Raw genomic sequence first — 16813 nt, 5'->3', positions numbered from 1 at the left:
TGTGTGGCATGGTATCAAACGCTTTGGAACAATCAAGATATACCACGTCCAATGACTCACCTTGGTCCAGTCTATAGCTTACCTCTTCATAAAAACTGATTAGATTGGTTTGACTGGAGTGATTCCTCATAAACCCATGCTGATATGGAGTTAAACAGTTATTCTCATTGAGATAATCCAGAATAACATCCCTCAGAAACCCTTCAAATATTTAACCAACCATATAGTTTAGACTTACTGGCCTATAATTTCCAGATTCACTTTTAGAGCTATTTTTGAATATTGGTACGACATTTGCTATGCGCCAGTCCTGTGGAACAGAGCCCGTTGCTATAGGGTCCCTAAATATATGAAATAATGGTTTGTCTATTACATTACTTAATTCTCTGCAGTAAAGCTGCAGAAGTCATGTGGGACTGGAGTGGTGCTGGAAACCAGAAATGATGGCGAGCGGTAGGTATTTAATTACACTTGCACATTATTGATAATTTGGATGTATTATTGTATAAAACTTCTTTTGCTTTATTCTGGCATCTTTACTAAGTCCTGCCTACTCTTTGTAGCTCCAAATATTATTGACAACACCAACGCGATATTTTATTCCCATCAGTCTCAGATGATCGAGAGTAGATAAAAGATTGCTTGTCAATGTATACAGTGATATTCTTCCCCAGAAATAATGTTCCACATGATATCTGAGGCATACAGAGATTCACTAAGACCCCCGCAGACTATGTTTGAAAAAACTGACCGTCACATCCAAACATAGACTAAGTGTGAACAGGTGCTGAACCTAGAGTCACCAACTCTTATACAGTCAAGCAAATAAGGCAGCACACTGCAGCGCTGAAACATGCAAACATGAAACACAAAAATTGAACTGCATAACTGCACTAGAAATATGAAAAATGAGAGCATTTAGCGCATAAAAATGGCCAATTTTATGTGTACCTGGTAGCCACTTTACGGCATCTCTCTTATACCAGGTCTTACACTTTCCTTTGGCAATTTTTATGCACTAAACGCTCTCATTTTTCATATTTCTAGTGAAGTAATGCAGTTCAATTTTCATGTTTCATGTTTACATGTTTCAGCGCTGCAGTGTGCTGCCTTATTTGCTTGACTGTATTAGAGTTGGTGACTCTAGGTTCAGCACCTGTTCACACTTAGTCTATGTTTGGATGTGACGGTCAGTTTTTTCAAATGTATTATTTAGCCTTCTGACCGAGCACTCCGCCTCCTAGCCACAGGTGTTTTAATTGCAACAGGTCCAATACCCCTTCACAGAGAGAGAGAATGTAGTCTAAGAAGAGGTTTTCATAGGTACCCATTCAGATGGAGATGTTTATTCTCAGCGAGGAAAGGAAAGCGTAGGACCTGGTATAAGAGAGATGCCGTAAAGTGGCTACCAGGTACACATAAAGTTGGCCATTTATATGCGCTAAACGCTCTCATTTTTCATATTTCTAGTGCATTAATGCAGTTCAATTTTCGTGTTTCATGTTTGCATGTTTCAGCGCTGCAGTGTGCTGCCTTATTTGCTTCCCCGCAGACTATGGGCACCAACTTAATGGCACCATACAACTGCAAGGGCTGATTATTATTATTCTGCACCTGTACAAAACTTAAATTGCAATCTTTGGATCACAGGGTTAAATATTTTTTCGGTATCTTTTAGCCCTCCGGCTTGTAAGACGATAAGCAGCATTCTGCGGGTTCTTCAGTGTGTTCCCTCCAGCACTGTAAATATGAAGCATTTATGTGTCTATGTGATCTTAGCATGCCACATTAAAAGTTGTATTGTCAAATGGACGGTCTCAAAACACAACACGTTCTAGATGGTTCTGTCTTTGGCCTCTGCCTTACTAATTTACTGTAGTTATGACAAAAATGTGAAAGTGCTTTGACTCCCATACACACAAAGTTAGCAGGTAGAAGGAATTTGCAGGTGACACCCTTTCCACACCCCGCCTCCGAGAGGAGTGAGTCACGATCTATGAGCTACAAGTCATACGGATGTTTTCTTGCCTTCCCTCACTAGAGTCCATTTATACCTACACGAGAGGTGACTCCTGTGCCTATAGACCACTGGTCCTGCTGCGGTGAGTAGTTTATGTACTTTTTCACTGTTGCTTTGCGTTCTAATTTATTTATAACTGTATTTTGCATCATTTTGGATATTCGGTTTATTATGTTCTGCGCTACTCCTGTGTCACCATGTGTAGACAGGTACCTGACCATATCACCTGTGAGTGTTGCATTACTTATTTCACATCACTTCACATATAAGTATTGTTTATGTTGTTTTTTTATATTTTTTCTAATTCTTCGTAACCAATAAAAAGACAGCTTAGAGCACGGGAACTGTAATACTACTCCCTGATGTTAGCAAATGCAATGCTACACATGTTTCAACCTAGATATAATAAATATAGTCTGGGGAATTCTTTACATTCACACTGCTCTTGTTTTTTTTTATGATAATTATATCTTACATATGAATATTATATGTTTGAGGCTAGTTCTTTAAGTTATTATACTTTGTAGGAGAAATTCGCATCCCATTCATGCACATGAATAAGATTAGATCTTTTTATTGGAAATATCTCTAATTTCTTATTATAATTTGATCATTTAATAATTAATTTTGTATATCGGTGATTTTTATTTATGTAACACTTTAAGATGTAAAACTTGAGACCTGGGTAAATAACATTATTATATGTCATTTTAAATAGCAGGAATGATTGTAATAATGACATCTCTCTTGGGAATGCACTGAGTGGATCGCAAGTGACGAAATGCCATTAGTGTTCTCCCCTCCACTGTGCATAGGACACTTATAAAAAGACAGGTTTCCCCACCCCAACCTGGAAAAACGAGTTGAGTTGCTTTTCATGGTCATGAATAGACAGGGATTGCATTTTTAGTACTTGCTGTATGATTGTAAATTGTCAAATTTGTCAGACTGGGTGGGATGCACAGGATCAGCTGGGATTACCACACGGGGATAATTTTGGGTTACGGGGTATTTTTAGGCACAGCTAATAATAAATCTGTTCATTTCTTCAATGGCTGACTAGTAAGGAACATCACCATGGGACGTGTAAAAAGGGTTTTCAAAACCTCACCAAGATCTCTTCTGTGGGTGGCGTATAGCATCATAAAATCCATCTACAAGGAAAGGTCTGGTTTATCGTACCCAGCTGGCCACGGCATTGGCGTCAAAGCTTATTGGGGGCATGCCAGTACAAGAGGACTCAAGCTGTGTTCACACTGGGTTGATCTATTGTTAAAAAGTCACATTAGTGTTATATAGGCAGGTTTTATTAGAAGTGTTTGTACTGTAATTACATACTCAGCAGCATTTCACTCTTAAGACCATAAAAAACCCAACACGACTGATGGAAATTACAGATCTCAGCATTTATTGGCTGCTTAACATCTAGAACCAACGTGTGGATTTTATAGATGTAATGGCGACGTGTATGGGAAAGCAGAATTATTGCTGTAATAAGATCCCAGCATATTCACAATATCCCTAGTTTCATGCAGTCTGTGAGAACACAGTGGGCGCAATTTACTTCTGAATTGTAACTAGTTGGAAAAGTTCTTAGAAATCAGTTACAATAGTATTGGTATAACTAATAGTCCAGTCAGCCATTCATTGACTGTGTTGTGTGGGTAGCACAGTGGTCTTGGCTTCACAATAAACCAGGTCAGCATCTGCATTGTTGCCTGTGATGGCATTGTCCGGGATGTTAGAGATAGAACTTAAAGGAAATTTGTCAGCAGGTATTTGCTCTATCATCTGAGAACTGCATGATGTAGGGGCACAGACCCTGATTCCAATGATGTGTCGCTTACTAGGATGTGTTTTGTTTCAATAAAATCAATGTTTTATCAGCAGGAGAACTAGATGCCTTCTGATCCAGCCTCACACCCCCCCAACTGATTTTCTGCTGTCAATATACAGTGTATACAGAAAGCAGCTAATCAGTGGTGTGGGCGGTGTTATACAGGGATCAGCATTCTGAGCTCTGTTGGATCTGCAGCAGAGAAAATTTTGATTCTGTCATACCTGCTGCATCCAGTAAGCTATGTGACACATCGCTGAAATCAGTGTCTTTGTCCCTACATCATGCTGCTGTCAGATTACATAGCAAAAACCTGCTGGCAGATTCCCTTGCAAGGGGTTGTCCTGGACTGTCACATTGATAGCCTATCCTTAGGGCAGGACATCAATATCTGATTGGTGGGGGTGTGACACTTTCACTCCCAACGATGCGCTGTTCCCGATGGCTGTAGTAACTGGATGCACGGAGTTGCAGAGCTGCACTGCACTGCTCCGTCTATTGTATAGTGGTTGGGCTGAGTACTTCTCATTAGCCCCCATTCTAATGAACCACCAGCACCCGGAACAGCTGATCAGCAGGGGGGCCGGGTGCTGCACCTCCATCAATCAGATATCGATCATTGTAAAAGTGCTGGACAACCCGTCATAGAAGTGAATCAGATGTATAGTCAGATGTCACCAAATAAAGATCTTCCAGTGTCCATGGATATCAGTGAGATACTTTTTGAGATATTACTATGATGCTATAACGTTTATCACAGATAATCACTAAGAAATCAGTACAGTGCAGAGCATAATATAACAGAAGTCTCGGGATAGGAGAGTGTCCAGGTGTTTTCCTTGGCTGGTAGATGATCTTTAAGTTCTGCTGGATGGTATTTTTAGATTGTTCCTTCTCCAGATTTGGGAAAATTGGACAGATGAAATATCTTGGATATTACATCACTCAAATCAGCACCATTGCTTCTTTAACCTCTTCATTCCTTGGCATTTTTTATTGTGCTTTCGCTATTTCGCAACCTTCTTCCTAAGGCTATAACTTTTTTATTTTTCCAGCCATATGAAGGTTTGTTTTACATCATCTTTCTAGTTTTGAATGACACCATTAACCATATAATATACATAAAAGTGAGAAAAATTCCAATTGGGATGAAATGGGGAAAGTTAAGTCATGGCTTTTTTATGTTGTGCATTTACGTCAATATTATGTTTGAGATAAGGACAGCTTAGGGTACCGTCTCACATAACGATTTACCAACGATCACGACCAGCGATACGACCTGGCCGTGATCGTTGGTAAGTGGTTGTGTGGTCGCTGGGGAGCTGTCACACAGTCAGCTCTCCAGCGACCAACGATGCCGAAGTCCCCGGGTAACCAGGGTAAACATCAGGTTACTAAGCGCAGGGCCACGCTTAGTAACCCGATGTTTACCGTGGTTACCAGCGTAAAAGTAAAAAAAAACAAACAGTACATACTTACGTTCCGGTGTCTGTCCCCCGGCGTTCTGCGTCTCTGCACTGTGTCTGCGCCAGCCACCGCTGTGCTCGCTTTCCGGCCGGCCGGCGCTCACAGTGCAGAGACGCAGAACGCAGACACCGGAATGTGAGTATGTACTGTTTGTTTTTTTTTTACTTTTACACTGGTAACCACGGTAAACATCGGGTTACTAAGCGCGGCCCTGCGCTTAGTAACCCGATGTTTACCCTGGTTACAAGCGAACGGATCGCTGTCACACACAACGATCCAGCGATGACAGCGGGAGATCCAGCGACGAAAGAAAGTTCCAAACGATCTGCTACGACGTACGATTCTCAGCAGGGTCCCTGATTGCTGCTGCGTGTCAGACACAGCGATATCGTATGGATATCGCTGGAATGTCACGGATCGTACCGTCGTAGCGACCAAAGTGCCACTGTGAGACGGTACCCTTACTTTAGAGAGGGTTTGTCAAGGTGATTCAACCCTTTTAACTGTCCCAAAAGTATGCCATTTTACCCCATTCAACCAGGTCATTATTTGTTTTTGTTGTTTTTTTGTTTTCTACCTTTTTTTCCAAGAGCTATAACTTTATTTTTTTGTCAACATAGCCATTTATGAATGCTTGTTTTTGATGGGATGCGTTTTTTATTTTAAATGACATGATTCACTTTACTATATAAATGTACAAAAGAAAAGCAGGAAAAAAAATCGAAATTGGATGAAATGGTGAAAAAAACCATTTCCGCCTTTATAAAAGCATGGCTGTCCATGTATTGCATGCCGAACCAAGAGCCAGTAACTCTTAGAACGTCTCTGTGATGTCTAAATGCCCTAATAAGCCCTCATTGTAATGAGAACATCTTTTCCAAATTCCAGTACATCTATCGGTACTACTTATTAGGTTGGGCTTTACATAATAGCAGTTATATCGCTGTATGAAATGTCTTATCTATTTTGTTTCTCGGGTGTTGCACAATGAACATATCTGTCATCTCCTTCACTTGCCAATATCTTCCATTACATGTAACCAGTTCATCTAGAAATTCAACAAACAGAAAAAGATCAAGTAAAACCGAAATCTTGACTCAACCTTTTGGATTGTTCTTTAGGCAGAGACAAGTCTTTCACACACCCATTAGTTTAGTGACGAAAAATACTACAGAATTCATAAATAGGGTTTGCTCCATATATTTTACATAATTACTAATTAGAGTGCCAGGCAAACCCCCAAAGATCTTTAAATTGAGGAAACATTCCTTTTGCTACATGTGGAAATGAAAAATAAATATTTGTGTAATGCAGCATGGGGTGGTAGCTGTGGGCGAGGTGCTCATCCCTTGATCCCCACCACAATACATGAAAGTGGGGGTCCTGGCTGGGTGTGTGGACTATGGGTGTGCAGGCTGCATGCAACCGATGTTGCTGGTTTGCCAGGACCAGATGTTGGACAGTCTAGGGAGACCACATTTGAAAATAACCTTTCTACTGAACAGGAGCTTGGAAGGGATAGCAGGCACACAGTCTTATAAATGTTTTACATCTGGAAGCATTTTCCACCCAGTTTCCTTCATTCCCTCTCCCTTGTTCTTTATGTTCACGTTTACTCTTTACTCTTTCTACTTGTCCTCTGTTTACACTGTTTCTCAGTATTTCATCACAACCCAGCTCATCTTTACAGTCCTACTTAGCAAGAGTCCTTTACTTGCCCCACGGTTCTGTGTCTTTGTTCCCCTTAGGATGCCAGCATGGCTTGACTTAGCTTTCATCTCTGTGACTTTCTAGAACTCCCGCTCTAGATAATCTATTCATATTTCGTATTCAGTCCTATCTAGGCCCATTATCTTGCAAGTTTGTAAACTCTGGGCTTTTCTGCTAGATGTCCTCTCCCAGGACCAGACTCCAAATGATCACTCAGTCACTTAGTCACTTCTGCTCCGGATCTTGCTATCTCTTTCCTTTGGTCTCCTCTCACTCTAAGGACAACCCAGAATGCGGCACTGTTCACAATGGATCTCAGGTCCTTTCACTATGCACTCCATGCCCTATCTGACATTCTAACAGGAAATTGACACTTTCCCTTCAACTCAGCCCCTCCTATTCTGGGCTAGTACCAAGCATTAACCCTCACTATCACTACTGTCAAACTATACACATCATCAATATCGCCAATAGCTTTAACTCACATCACATTTCAAATTATACATCACATTTCACATTACACCATATACAATTGTTTATTCAAGGGGGAACATGAGTAGTATGTCCATCTCCTTACATATGAATTTCAGCCTTATCACGTGTTACAGTTTTGTATGAGTCTTATGCATACTTTTCTTTTCATTGTGTCTCTGTGACATTATGTACTGTAATATGTGATTAGATCCAACTGTTATTGGGTATTTATTTGGTAACTATTGACACTTAGCTTTAAATGTTGAAATTTTTGGAATTTTCTCATTTATTACATATTAAGAGGATATGCCATAAATGTTTGATCTCGGTGGATTGGCCACTCTCCTTTCTATCAAAATGGTGTCAGAAATCTTGATACGGAAATCAGAAAACTGTTAAGGTCCAGAGTAATAAACCACAAATTAATGAGAACCTGTCAGGTGATTAATGCTAGTCAACCTCAGACAACCTAAATCAGATTGGCTTTCTTTATTGCAGCCATGTATGTTTTATGCTACAATTCTGCAGCATTTCAGAGAAAACATTCTTTGAAACAGCAGGAAGGATCCATGCAATTAGGATGTCTAGTCCAAGATGTTCGTTCCCATTTTCTATCCATCCGTTCCCTGAGACTTGGTGGTCTCTTCCTTTGCGTGTTAGGGTACTGTCACACAGTGCCATTTTGATCGCTACGACGGCACGATCCGTGACGTCGCAGCGATCGTATGATTATCGCTCCAGCGTCGTAGACTGCGGTCACACGTTGCAATCACGGCGCTGGAGCGATGCCGAAGTCCCCGGGTAACCAGGGTAAACATCGGGTTACTAAGCGCAGGGCCGCGCTTAGTAACCCGATGTTTACCCTGGTTACCAGCGTAAACGTAAAAAAACCAAACAGTACATACTCACATTCCGGTGTCTGTCCCCCGGCGTCTCAGCTTCTCTCCACTGTGTAAGCGCCATAGCCGGAAAGCAGAGCGGTGACGTCAGATTTCACCGCTGTGCTCGCTTTCTGGCAGGCCGGCGCTCACAGTGCAGAGAAGCTGAGACGCCGGAGGACAGACACCGGAATGTAAGTATGTACTGTTTGTTTTTTTTACTTTTACGCTGGTAACCACGGTAAACATCGGGTTACTAAGCGCGGCCCTGCGCTTAGTTACCCGATGTTTACCTGCCTCTTAGACTCCTTATCCTAGTTGTCCCTGGTCGAAACTTCAAAGTAATCTTTCCCTGAGACATCATAGTTAGGCATACAGGTCGGCAATATGGAGCTGTTGTTCGGGCAGCATGAATCAGATGAACGTTCCATTTAAACCCCCTTAAATGATGAAATACTAGCAGTAGTTTCTATTGTAATGTTTAAAAAAATGCCATTTATTACTCATGTACACTCTAGGCGATTATTTTGTGATTACTGTAGGTTTCTCTGCTATAAAAGCTGCCATTCACTTAAACGGAGTCGCTCATTCTGTCCCGTTATAAGGCCCCAGGGTGAAAGTATGATTAGTGCTGTGATAAACGTGCATGCTGCTGCCGTGGTGGAAGTCTGTAGCACTGATGACATAATATAGGTAATATAAAAACTAGGCTGTCTCCATCGTCCCTATGGATGGAGAACAGAGCTGTGGCACGCAGGGTCAGGAGATAGGGGATAGCTTTTGTAGACTAGAATACTGCTCAACACAACTAAAACCCTGGATAATGTATGACTGACTGTATAATGTACAGAGCATAATGACGTGATTTGTTGCATGTAGCAGTCAATGAAAATTATAAACAAAAAGCATGAAGTCTCAGATCATCTTTGCCAGACTGTACAGAAGTGGATCTTGTGTTTTAAAATGAGGGCAAATCATTTTGGAGCAGTTTTCCAGCCAAGCACATTACAGCAATTATTCAGACAAAGTGATGAAATAAAGTAAGCTTTGTAAGGGCTCGTTCAACCATATAACAATATAATATAATGTTATATTATTGGGCAGTGCAGATATCCGATTATTTTCTCATGCCAATTCGGCATGCTGTGAGTGCCTCCAATGATCGGCTCGCACTCACCCATTCAATTGATGCGTGTGAAACATCAGACTGCACTCTAATGTCATACGAGTGCAGTCCGATGTTCTCGCACAGTCAATTAACACAATGGAGAAATTAAGTTCTTCGTCCTCTCCGCACCTCTGATATCATTCTCTGATGCGAGAGAATCGGATCACCCTCAGATGATACTTGGACTCTGACAAAGTTTGATCCAAATGTCATTCGTATAATTGAGTCGATTCTCTCACCAGAGAGAATAAACATCAATGTGAGCGTACCCCAAAGCTACAAATCTGAAGGATGTCTCTCCTGGCTGATGCCTCACATTTGGGACACTAGAAGAAAACAAATGTGGCTGCACCCATGGCACTTCCCTATGAAAAGTGCTGTGGACCTGTTGTGACATATGTTCTGAAGGCAGATTGCCTGTACTGTAAGTAGCTTTGGAAAGTACTGATTGGGAGCTGTCTCATGTCTTTTTTTCATATCTGTGACTGCTTTTAAACTTCTGCTGTCTTGGAAACAGACCTGGATTTTGCTTTATTTCATGATCAGACATGTAATCTAACAGCTGGGAATTAACAATATATCTGTCATCTCCGCTTTCCCTTTCACAGAAAACCAGCAGAATTCTAGATTTAGCTTTAGACATATGCGAAGCCTGGATCATCATACAATGGTGTGGCTTCATGCTAAATCAGCACAAGGAAGTAAAGGAGAATATTGTCTGAATTTGTTATGTAGATTTATTAGTGGAATTATAAGTATACGCAGAATGGGTAAAATCTGCTAATTTTCTACAACATAATGAGCGTTCTGCAGATTTAAAAAAGCGACCTGCCTATATTTCCTTTACATTTAGATGGAGTTTTGAAAATCCCATCCACATTGGTATGTACAGTAAATTTTCACGTGTGTCTGAACATGGCCTAAAAAAACTGTAAGGTTATTAATAAAGGCAATAAATGTTAATACATTTGCTCATTATTGCTCATTAGAGGATACTTCATTTTAACACAAACCATAAAAACATTATTGCTTATAAAATTAGCATATGTCACTTTGCGGCTGGTTATATAACTACAATAAACAACCATGTAAGCATTTTTAATATATTGGCCAGTTTAGGATGACATATTACACATATCCACCCATGTTACAAGACCACATCCTGGCCCAACAATGGGCTTAGAGACCTGAACTGGCAGCTTTATAGGCATCTAACACATGGGTGAGATCTATGATACTGTCACGAGTGTGTCACGTCCTCCTGGGAGATCTGGAGTTAGGCTGGGGTAACACTTATCGTATGAAAAATCGGTCCGAGTCTCCATGCTGAGAGTCGTACTAGTGTTCTCCACATGGTCATCTGTGAGCAATGTGTTTGCAATGCGATGATGCGATTTTCTCGCACCTATGCATCCGTATGGCGTCAGTATGACATGCGCATGCTGCAATTTTACATGCACGTTGAATACGCCTGAGAAAAAATATGGTGATGTGAGCTGCCCCATAGATTAACACTGTTTTCTCGCATAGCACTCGTCCGTATTCCACGGTAGTGTGACCCCGGCCTTGGAAGATCACTATGTATTGTGAATTTAGCCTGTGTGTTTGTGTCTTATATTAAATGGATTTATTTTCCTTTGGTCCTGAAGAGGTTAATAACCCTTTCTTTGCTGGTCAGAATCATGCAGCTCTATTTCAGCTGCTTCTGATAAGGTCATAACCTCTCTCTATAACACCTGCCCAGACCTTCTCTTCCTTGCCAGTAAAAGCTTTGCTTCCTAGCTCATTGGAGACGCTGTGCTGATTTGGAAATAATTGTTGCTACTGGAGATCGTTGTGTGCTGTTTTTGTGTGTATGCTTTCCTCATTGTCCTATTCCAATTTGTAGCAACCATGCCGGCATCACTGCATGGCCTTCCATCCCCCACCTGCTTGATACATCAACTCACTCACCCTGTGCCATGCTGTGAGATCTGTCTGCTGCCGGCTCCATGCCGTGTGCTTTATGGCCGCTTGGTCTGTGTACACTTACTGTCTGTGTGTATAGGGGGGCCGCGCCAGCAACTCCAGATTCTTATTCAGTCTGTGTGCACCTCCCTAAGGTGTCCCTGGCCAATATCCTAGAGGCCTCTGATTCTTAAGGCGTCCTCACCCATTGGATGACACCTGAGCAAACTTACTTCCTTAGTCAGCACTTTGCTGCTGAGGTGTTTGGTTCTGTCTCTGTGTCCGCCATCCAGTGGGACGTTGTACCCTGGTCTGTGTTCGCCACCAAGTGGAGCGTCATACCTTGGTCTGAATCTGTGTTCCTTTACTTCTGTATCTGACTCTGAGGCCTGCAATCCGCAGGCCTGTATCCGTATCCAGTTCTAGTATCTGTGTCTGTTCCTGTCTGAAATCTGGTCTATGTCCATTCCTGTTGTCTCTTTGCTTGTTAACCATTTCCACTCTGCTGTGTGTACCTCTGCCTTATCTCTCTGCTCTGTTTGCCACTACCAGTGGCTCAGCACCTCTCTGACTTGCTGTGGACTAAGAATACCGAGAGCTTAACCATGGTTGTCCTTCCATCCACTGTTTATTGCTGATCCTGACATGCAGTGTTTCTATTTTTAAACATTTGGAATAAAGAATTTTTCTTTGTATATATTTTTCCTGAGCTGGATTCTCTTTTCATCTCTACTACCTCTCTGCTCTCGGCTCTGCCCTCTGTGTCCTGCTCTGCTCTCGGCTCTGCACTCCGTGTCCTGCTCTGCTCTTGACTGCATACCGTGTCCTGCTCTACTCTTGGCTCTGCACTCAGTGCCCTGCACTGCTCTGCTCTCGGCTCTGCATTCTGTGTCTAGCTTTGCTCTACACTCAGCTCTGCATTCTGTGGCTTTGCTTTCTCTTCACTCTATGGCCTTGCTCTGCACTCTGCGGCTCTGCTCAGCTATCGCGCTGCGGTTCTGCTCCTTGCAGTTCTTTCTAAGCTCTGTCTTCTCCTTCTCTGCTTTCTGCCTCGCCTCCCGCTCTTGGCTCCGCCTCCTGCGTTTCCATTCTTGGCTCTTGCCATTGGCTCCTCCTCCTGTGCTCCTGCTTTGCTTCCGCTCTTGCGGTCTTTCCCTTCCTCCGTTTCTCCTGTCGGAACAGATCCCTACCTGTTCCTAAGTACTTGCTGTGCCTGCCTGTATACCGGTCCTGCCAGTGTTCCTGTTCAGTCCTCCTGTCCTGCCTGAGTGCCAGCCGTTCCCACCTGTCTGCCAGAGTGCCAGTGTCTCTGTCAAGCCAGTCCGCCTGTTAGGGCCTCTGCCATACCTGTCCGTCAGCCCATGTCTCTGCAGTGCCCACCTGCCTGCCTGTGTCTCCGTCAAGCCAGACCGCCTGTCAGGGTCTCTGCCGTATCCGTCCGTCAGTCAGTGTCACAGCCGTGACTGCCTGTCTGTGTCCTGTTCCCTGGTGGGATCAGCATTCACAGCCAGACACCACCCTGGAGTGGTACCTGATAGCTACCTGCAGCACAAGTCTGACCTCACCATCAGAGGCTCCAGCGAACACCTAGGAAGCTACTTAGCTAAACCCCTTCCAGGGAAGTCTGGTCTGCGGTCCAGTGGGTCCACACCCCTGCTCGCCCGCGCCAACCAGTCTGAGCGCGAGCGTTACACAATTTGGTTGGCACATGTCTAATCCTCCCTACATACCTCTCTACCTTTGGTGAGTGTTTGTATGTTTGTTGCTTTCTGCCAGGGTGGATTTGATTTAAATCTAACTGATTTAAATCACGATTTAAATCACGATTTAAATCACTAGTCAGTAAGGCTTGATTTAAATCAGTGATTTAAATCAAAGTTTCTACCTAAACTAGTTCTTGCTACTTTAACATGTCTGTAGATGAAGATTTTTACAATCACATTTTATATTACTTTTTTCTCCCCAGTTTAATGGGTTAATCATTCATATTTGGACACCACTGTTCTGTTGTACTTAGGAAGGAGAAAAATAATCCTGACCTTAATAACAATTTAAATAGATTTATTCAACTGAAACAATAACAACATTACAGCATAAGTTATTTGCTTAAACAAACATCCATGTTTGTTAACTAATTTGGCTAAACAAAATATATATATATTTTAAGAAACTTAGACTGTCAGCCCAGCCGACACATGAAAAACTTAAATACTACTGTCCCTGCTGTCCTCTGTAGCTCACTTGTCGTCATCTTCATCATCATCTTCTTCTTTGTTCCTATTCATAATCTGGAAAAGAAAAACAAGCTTTCCTGCTTTATTGGGTCCCAACCGATTTCTCAATTTAGAATGAATGAGTCCAAAGGAAGAGAATATTCTTTCAACACCTGCAGAAGAAGCTACTGCTGTTAAAAGTGAAATCATTACTTGAACAGTCTCTAAATCCAAGCGCTTAAGTGACTTCCACCAGTTTACTGGTGTGACCTTCCTTAAAATATCTTCAGCAAACATATATTTCTTGAATGGTTCCCCCGTAGCTCTGAAGTTTATTATAGTTGGCATTAAAGATGGATGATTGCTGGATACCCATGTCATAGCTAACTCCTCTTCCTCAGCACTTAGGTTTTGACCCTGATATTGGATATTGACAATATTTGCCAAAAAATGAGCTGGAGTCAGTGCTTGTCCCATTCGTTTGTTTACTGCTTGTAATTTAATTCTGTCCATGTGTAGTTCTGTTTTTAAGTGTTCACTCAGTTCCTTCCAAATTTCAACAGCATCCGCAATAAAACAGCTATTTTTCTGTATTTTGTTTAAAGCTTGAGAGATGGGTTTCAGGAAGCTCAGCATATGTTCAACATTTCTCTTAAGCCCAATGTTGAGGATTTTGGCCGTGACAGTGCCATCTATTTTATCTCGATTTTCTTCACAAAGTGTCATCAGAATAGGCCAGTTTTTGATATACTGCTCAAAACAGTCCACCACAGAGTTCCATCTAACATCTTGTGGGAGCCTTAGCTTGGTTCGACCCATCCTTTTCAGAGCTGCTGCAGCAAAATGATTATTACGGAAGTATTTAGCAATTTCAAGAACATTAGCCTTTATTTCTGGAACACTTAAGTCTTTGGCTAAGAGGTGCAGCAAATGAGCACTGCAACCATATGTTATTAGCAGCTTTGTATTCCCTCCCTGCTCTTCTAAATCTCTTCTCATCTTGGATACGTTTGCAGCATTGTCAGTGACCAAACTGCATACTAGACATTTGAATTTTTGTTCACATGTCGTTATAGCTTTTACTGCCACTTCTTGTAAGTATTCTGCTGTGTGTGCATTTCCTGACGTATCAGTTGTTTGTGCAAGGAAGACTTTACCTTCTTCTGTTGTTATACAAGCACATACAATAGGATCATTGTGGACATTACTCCACCCATCAATACTTAGGTTAACAATTTTACCCTCCAGAGCTGTTACACATTGCTCCATTTCTCTGTCATACACTTGATCCAGCAGTTTCCCTGCAACATCAGCTCTGCTGGGTGGACTGTATCCTGGTCTCAGTGACTGAACCATATTAATGAAATGTGGGTTCTCAGTCAGACGGAAAGAAGAGTTCGTTGCATAAATAAACTGGGCAATTTTTTCATCAATCAACTCTTTTTCTAATCTGCTAGTTCTTATCACAAACCTATCTATGGTGGTTCCAGGAGGTAAAGGTTTTTTCTTCCTTTTGGGTGATGGTGATATGTGGCTGTGGGTGTCTGATGATGATGCTGCTGCTAATGAAGCACTATCCTGGATGGATAACTCTGAAACTGTAGAACAGGATGATGGTGATCTTGGAGGTGGATAGTTTCCAGAATCCATGAATTCCCCTAAACAAAAAAAGTCAATGCTGTTATTTTATTGTTTATACAATTTCTGCTTATTGTACACAACACATCACTGCCCCTGCCCCAAAAGGAATATTTGTTTTTCTTCATAACTGTACCAAATGACAATAACATGCAGTAATAATAAGAAATATAATTTTTCTCACACATGACAGTTCAGTCTTTAGAAATAGGATTCAATAAAAATGTTTACCAACCTGAAGATCCTGCCTGTTCAGAAGTGTTTCTTTGGTCATCTTCATCACCGCACTTCTCATGATGTTGCCTCATTCGCGCCACCAGGCCTTGCATCTCTTTGTTGCATCGTTTTTGCACGCATGCCTGCCTTACCGATAGGCGAAGGAGCTTCATTAAAATATTCCCAAACTGGGTCTCTTTTACGGCCTGCTGCCATTATAAGGAAAGAATGTAATAAACCTCAGATCATACACACAAACAGATCCAGACTTGTCTGTCTGTGGCTATGCTGCAGTATTGTGCTCAAAGTTTCACTTTCATTTTCTTGTCTGCTTGCCCTTCCTCCTCCTCACACTTAGATTCACATTCTTCTTGTGTTGTGCAGATCTATTCCACTCCAAACAATCAGAAACATATTGTCTAACTTCTTGGACTTGGCACTGAAGGGGTTGATTCTGTATTCATAGGTTTGTAGAACAATAGGATTAAGGTCTTTTTCTCAACTCTGTTCATGTTGTAACATTTTTGCCATGAAGAAGAGGCTGGGACCTCTGAGTCAAATTCAGTTTTGAGAACTGCATAAGTAAAGCGAGCGTCTGTGATAATATAGGAGAGAAACTGCCCACTAATCCTACAGAAACCTCTGGAAGAGCATGGCATTGTGAATGTTACACATATACAGCCTTTATTCTACTGAGTTAAACAACTCAGCTTTATCTCATGATGGAAGAACCTTTGGATGGTAAAATATTTTCCTCAAAAAGCAGTTTATTGAAAAAAATCCGATTTAAATAAAAAAAATCCGATTTAAATAAAAAAAATCCGATTTTTTTGATTTTTTCTAAAAAAACATTGATTTTTATCCACCCTGCTTTCTGCTTTGCTTTCTGTCTTACATGTTAGTTAGGGCCCCAGTCCTAGGGGACGGTTCAGGGCCCCTTTCCCTAATCACGAACAGTCGCATCGTGTCAAATACGGATCAAAAAAACTAAGGCAGCATACTGTATTTCTTTATTTTTTAAATATTTATCAGTTTATCGCAATTATAGATGGTTCCATTCTTATTTTAAGAACATTATATTGTGAGAAGGAAATAAGATATATGTGTTGGATTTGAAAGTTTTTTTCGCTTGTCGTTAGTCATGTCATTAACACACCAGAAGATCTAGATTCTTAACTTAAGATTCTTATGGCACCCATACAATTTAGATAGATATTCCTGCTGACTCCACCATATATTATACAT

At 41.5% G+C, this 16813-nt stretch overlaps 1 protein-coding gene across 5 annotated transcripts in view; it reads left to right on the top strand.

The window, feature by feature from the left end:
- The first annotated feature begins 1982 nt into the window (after window positions 1–1982).
- The window catches only part of SCEL (sciellin), a 118216-nt gene continuing 103385 nt past the window's right edge, over window positions 1983–16813 (top strand). For 2 of the 5 annotated variants that reach the window (XM_077297199.1, XM_077297203.1), the window contains exon 1: window positions 1985–2102. The gene's annotated coding sequence lies outside the window, so the exon portion shown is untranslated. Of the gene's footprint in view, window positions 2103–16813 lie in introns of all 5 variants that reach the window. The other 3 variants (XM_077297200.1, XM_077297202.1, XM_077297201.1) reach the window with 3 other exon arrangements.

This window comes from Ranitomeya variabilis, chromosome 3, assembly GCF_051348905.1.
Source record: "Ranitomeya variabilis isolate aRanVar5 chromosome 3, aRanVar5.hap1, whole genome shotgun sequence".
Taxonomy (NCBI): Eukaryota; Metazoa; Chordata; class Amphibia; order Anura; family Dendrobatidae; genus Ranitomeya; species Ranitomeya variabilis.
The sequence above is the reverse complement of the archived record's forward strand: the minus strand, read 5'-3'. Positions and strand labels throughout refer to the sequence as shown.